This window comes from Camelus ferus, chromosome 4, assembly GCF_009834535.1.
Source record: "Camelus ferus isolate YT-003-E chromosome 4, BCGSAC_Cfer_1.0, whole genome shotgun sequence".
Lineage (NCBI taxonomy): Eukaryota > Metazoa > Chordata > Mammalia > Artiodactyla > Camelidae > Camelus > Camelus ferus.
Genome location: NC_045699.1, coordinates 12,741,741 through 12,748,039, shown reverse-complemented (window position 1 = coordinate 12,748,039; position 6,299 = coordinate 12,741,741). Strand labels below are relative to the sequence as shown.

General features: G+C 38.7%; 1 non-coding gene across 1 annotated transcript; it reads right to left on the bottom strand.

Moving 5' to 3' along the window:
• Positions 1-2,215: 2,215 nt before the first annotated feature.
• Positions 2,216-2,288, bottom strand: TRNAG-ACC. Its single transcript has one exon. It is a non-coding gene; the product is annotated as a tRNA-Gly (tRNA).
• Between the last annotated feature and the right edge of the window lie 4,011 nt (positions 2,289-6,299).

Here is a 6,299-nt window from a genome sequence, read left to right as displayed (position 1 = left end):
CTGGAGAATTGTTTGTTTAGGTCTTCTGCCCATTTTTGAATTGGGTTGTTTGTTTGTTATTAAGTTGTATAAGCTATTTATATCTTCTGGAAATTAAACCTTTGTCAGTCACATCATTTGCAATAGCTCTCTGTCTTTGAACTACGTCATCACCTTTCTTGGGTCTCCAGCTAGCCAAGGGCAGGTTGTGGGACTTCTCAGCTTCCATTATCCAATTCCTTATATATCTATTCCTTATATATGTAAGCTCTGTTTCTTCTCTGGAGAACCCTGACTAGTACACCTACCTTACATGACACTTAGGTGATGTATACAATGCTCTAGTTCTGTCCCTAGATCATGGGAGCCATATGGTAAATACTATTATTATTAACCACATATATTTAAATCACAAAGACTTCTGTCAAAATAGGGTTCACTTGCCTTTCTAATTTAAATAAATAGGCCTGTATATTCATGACCTCCATGGCTTTTTTGGTTTATCTCCTCTTTGTGAACTCCATGATTTAATTCCCTGGATTTTGAGTCTAAGCTCTGATTTGCATGCCATCCAGACATAGATAAATGCATGTACAGAAAAGGCTTGAGTAGTCTTCAATAGATTCTAATTATTCATCTTGGTGATTTTGTTTCATGAAAAATTTCTCAAAGAATTGAACATCATCATCATTTGTCTAAATCAAGTAAACTCAGAATGTTTAGTAGGCTCTTTGCCAGGGTAAATAAAACTACTCTACTGTTCCAGAAATAACAGAAAGAATAGCTTTGCCCCTATTAAGTCACCTTCCTGTTACAGATTTTTCCCTGCACATTCAGCTTTTACATTTTACCAAACTTGTATTTCAGAAGGATCTGAGCATGTCTCATCTCCCACCTGCATCCCCCAGGGGCTTCCCACTGTCAGGTGGCTTGGTCTGACAATCCTGCCACAACCTTTCTAGCCTCATCTCGTACAGTGCCCCTCAGAGACCTTATGTTCTAGAGAAACTGAGACATACTTTATTCCATGTCCCATGATTTCCCAGTGGGAATGTTTAAATTCTACCCATGCTTGAAGGCTCAGATAAAATCGCACTTCTTCCTTGAAGCTTTTTCTAATTCTCGTTCACCAAATCCAGATTATCACAGCACTTTATTTTACCTGTCTTATACCATATTGTGCCTGCCTGCCTGTTTACCTGCCTGCTTGCCTGCCCCGTCCCTCCCTCCCATCCCTCCATCCCTCCCTTCCTCCCTTCCTCCCTTCCTCCCTTCATCACTGTACACACCTGCTGTGTGTCACAAGCTGGGCTACATTCTGAGCATTCAGCAAGGAATGAAGCAGGAAAGATCACCATTCTTGTGGATGTGACAGTCAGCTTGGGGGAAGGATAGACACTCATCAACCAAAAAGTAAATTTATAATTACAAAATGAGCTGAGTGCTGTCAAGGAAAGTACAGTGGACCATGAGCTAACATAACAGTGGACTGCATTTAGAATTTGAAGCAGGGAAAGAAATTTTGATCAGGGAGGTGGTGCAGACCTAGTATAACTAACACACATGAAGGTGCTAACAAAGGACGCCAGTAGACGTGATATATTCAGGTGTCCTAGCCCCCAACCTACAGCTAAACAGTTGGGTTTTCCTAGAGAATTTACAAAAAACTGACATTATTTTGTTTGCTGCTCATCCACTGGCCCAAGAACAGAACACCTTGATGAGCCTCTCTCTCAGCGAATTATCAATTTATCAAAACCTGTTTTCAAACTGTCTGTGGCTTTCCATTCTCCCTCTCTTCTTTCTCTTATGAATCCTGATTTTGTTTTTGCTACATGAAATAAGAGTGAATAATTACTAAGTTATTATTGGTTTCCTCTACATAGAATTAAATGACATTTCTAGTAAGTATCTACTTGTCAGCTATTTTTCTGGCAGAACTTAACATTTACTGAACTTTGATTAAGTACTAGGCATTGTGCTAAGAATTTTATGTATATTTTATTTAACTTTCACAATGAAGCTCTAAGATCAATTATTATTTATCATAAAGATGGAAACTAAATCGCAGACAGGTAAAGCAGGAGAGGACCAATATTTGAATGTTTTATTGGACTCCAAAACCTGTGCTTTTTGAAAATTTTTTTTAACATTTAAAAATTATTTATTTATTTATTACTGTATTATTAGTTTATTTTGGCAAGGGGGGAGGTAATTAGGTTTATTTATTTTTTAGAGGAGGTACTGGGGATTGAACCCAGAACCTCGTGCATGGTAAGCATGTGCTCTACCACTTGAGCTATACCCTCCCCCCTTGAAACCCGTGCTTTTAACCACAGTGCCATACCATTCCCAACTGTACAAGTTTCCTGAAGGGAAGGAAAATAGGTCATCCATAGTGAGTCCTGATGTGTGAGATGGAAAATCAGGTAGGATAAACACACCTGATACCATTATAGTTTAGAAATACAGGGCCTTATGATGATTCTCTGCAAACCTGACTCACAATTTTAAGCACCCAAATCAATCCAAGTTCAGATACCAGTTTTCCATTATAACTAAAATAAGTCCTGCTCACAAGCAATAACTCTTAAGATTTTTCAAGAGAACTGTTAGATGACATTGTAAATACATTTTTCCTTGTTTTCTCACAGCACAGTTTTACCAGATAGATTTTAAAATATTTTAAAAATCTGTACAAATATCTGCCTGTCTGCCTTCTTTTTTCCTCTTTCCTTCAATCTTTCAGTCCTGTTTTTTGTTCTTTTCCTGCTTCCTTTCTTGTCCCCTCCTCCTTTCATTTTTTCTCTTCTCCATCTACTCATCTTCTTTTCTCATTTAACACATAAATTACGGAGTGGCAAAGTATTTGAAACTGCCAGAAATTCTGAGCATCCTTGCCTCCCACAAAAATGGTTCTCCATGTATTATCATTCCTATTGCTGAGTTCAGAAACTGGCATTTGAGTAGCTTAGTTGAGCAGTTTAGCATCTCTTGTTGAGGGTGATGTGTAACTTTATTTGGAATGGAGTTTTGTTTTCTAAAAAAAATGCAAAGGTATGGCTTGTTCCCCACTAGAGAGAATTTCGAAAGCCTTCAGAAAGCATTCCACCACAAATGAAAAATGAGGCCAGATGATAAATGGGTGGACCTTGAAACCTTAAACACTGAGATGCTCATCTGAGCCCAAACGATACTTCAGTAGAATAACCTGATTAACTTCCAAGGTTTGACACTTCCTGTTTCCAATCAAGCCAGAATTTTCTAAGGAATAGACTCTTTGCTGTCATGTTGGTGCTGGGCATCAAAAACTGAAAATGGTACAGACTGAAAGTAATTTAAAAATTTTTGTAACATATACTTGTGGGTATGTATTCAGATGTACGTATGCAGGATTGAACTTAGACGTCATGGCATCATGATGGCATCATAAGCAGCCTAATGACCTGACATCTGTTTAAAGCAGTGTTCTTTAAATAGCTGTCCCACCTGTGGTTACTAGTATTAGAGAGCATCTGATTTCCTATTCATAAAATCTCTTCCTGTGTTTACGTTTGGAATAAGAAATTTGTTATGTGCATTGGGTAAATTATTTTAAAACTTTTTGTAACTAGTTCCTTCCATGGCTTTTAGTCATTCATGCTTTAATAATGTTTCTTAGTTGCGTTCAATAAGGAAAGAAGTAACTTACATGAATATGGCTACAGGTTTACTCAAAATACTAAGTTTAAAAGTATTTTTTTTGTGGTTTTGTGTTGGCTAAACATTTCCAATTTTACTATAATTTTAGTTTTTTATCTAGTTTTCCACTATTGTTTAAACTGGAAATGTTCTTGGAATACACTTAAATTCTAATTTTTTAATTTAAGTATAGTTTATAGTGTGTCAATTTCTGGTGTAAAAAAATTTTAAATTTAGATAAAGAAATAACGTATTTCAGTACAGTATGCTCTATATCATGATTTTTTTCTGTATTTCAGATTTTTCTTTGATTTTTGTTTGACTTTCAGCTGACTGCTCTCTGGGCTGGTGGCTTGGCTCCGTGTGCATGAAATTGGAGATTTTTACACCTGTAAATTTACAGCCAGCAACGACTGCCTTCTTCAGATCTGTGAGTTTTTCTGTGAATTTTAATTCATTTGAGCTGGTTTTGCTGAGAGCTGAGAGAAATTTTCACATTTTTCCCCCTCAAATGGCAGAGAGGTTTTTAGGCCTGTGAATTTATAGAAAGAAAGTTAAAGCCTGCAGGATCTACAGAGATGGTCTGATCAGGCTCTTTTGTGTTTCAGAAAAAAAAAGACAATCAAGCTGAGACAGGTGGAGTGAGACCTCCCCAACCTCCTGAAAGAAGTCCCCTGTTCTCAGTGCAGGAGGTTGGTGGTTGTGCTGGGGTCCTTGTGGGTTTCTCTCATTTTCATGCTTCTGTGGCATGAAAGGAGTTTTTGAAGCATCAGGACCGGTCTGAATGTCTCTGTACTTTGTCTTAATTCTGATGGAGGACACACCTTGCAGTCTTGGAGTGGGATGTGGGAGGAGATAGAAATTAGACAGAGTTACCAAGAATTAGTTAAATGTAGTTGTAAAAATGAAGGCGACATAGAATACCATGAGTGTGTATATAAGAAAAGAGGGGTTCCCCTGGGTCGGGTTGGTTGGGGAAAGCCTCCAAGAGGAAAGCACATTTAAGCTGAAGCCCAAAGGATGATTAGAAATTGTCCAACCAAGGGGGACAATTTCATTAATACCATGATCATGAGAAGTATCCATTTGTGCTTAGAACACAGAGTTTGAGATCTTGGGCTCTGAGGCTGACTGCCTGAGTGAAATCTTCACTTTTAGCAAGTTGTCTCTGTCTGTGGGCAAGACACTGAGGTTGTCTGTTCCTCACCAGTCTTGTCTGTAAAATTAGCATAATAACACTATTGGGGGTAATAAACTGTTATACTCTCTTGAAAATCAAGATGAGGCTTGAATGAAATAATGTATTAAAGTATTTTAATGCAGTGCCCAACACTCAATATGACAACAAATGCTGGCCGTTATTAAGTGAGAACTTTGCAGATTACGAAACACATGGGCCTAGTATGTCATTTGATCACCAATGCTTCCCTCTAGTACTCAGTCCTCAGGGCATAGTACCTCTGTTAATGGTTCTAGGATTCTTTTTGGAGAAAATAACTTAAGCGCTGTAGACCCCTGGTAGGGGCCAGGAGTATCCCAGAGGGAGGACAAAGGTAAAGCCTGGATCTTAGGGTCCAGAAAAATAGTCGAGAATCCCCCTCTCTAGACTGGAGGTTTGTCAATACTTAAAATGCAAGGAGTATCTCAGAAAGAAAGGAAACACACATTTAAGGGACTAGGTTACATTAAGGATTTTGACAACATGACATTTATGGTTTAAATGCCCCTCAGGAATCATGGCCTCAAACTGTTCAGTAATGATGTAAGATGGGTGAACAAACAACTTAAGTGTTACTCTAAAATAATCTCAGCAGGAGCACAGTGTTGTAAACAGTCATCTCTGCATCTCTGTTCTGTGAAGTAGCTGTTCATTGTCGTCCATTTATTCCTTTACAGCCGAGAGTCTTTGAATAAGTTGCTTAGCATCTTCTAATGATTTTTGAAAGATTTTTGAGGGAAATCCAACATAAGATGGTATGGGCTGTTACTGTAAAGGATTTGATCTCTACTGTAAAGAGCATCGTTTCTACTGCACACATTTAACCTCTTTATATCCGGAGTTGTGGCTCGTCCAAGGGAAGGAATGGTGACATTCATGGTCTCAATTCTGCAGCATCTAATATTATTGGTAGTTTATTTTACTGTTTATAAAATATATGACCCATTTTATCACATTGGATTCTTAAAACAGCCTTGCCCAATTTTTACTTGGTGAAACTGAGACCCAGAGATGTTAGGCAAATTAAGATAGTTAGTTAGTGACAGAGCCTGGACTGGAACCCAAATTTTGGGTCTCCAGTAGAGTGCTCTTGTCACTGAACTGATTTTTGCCTTGTTCCCAAAATGTGTATATCAAGACAAAAGTGAGCATTTTAGAGTTGTAAGATTATTAGACCACAGAAGACTGTCTTTCACAAGTGTGTCATAGAGGATGCCAGTCAAGGTAGATTGAGTCCCAAGGAAGTATTAGGACTTCAGAGGCCACTGCTGAGCAAGCGAGACACGGTTGCAGCAGCCTTTGTGTGACCAACTGATGCGGCGGGAGGGAGCTCTTGTGGGACCAGAGTTAGACTTGGCCACCTGGCTCTGCTGCATCTTCCACACCAGGGAAGTCCCCAGAGGCCAGGAGGCAAATGTCC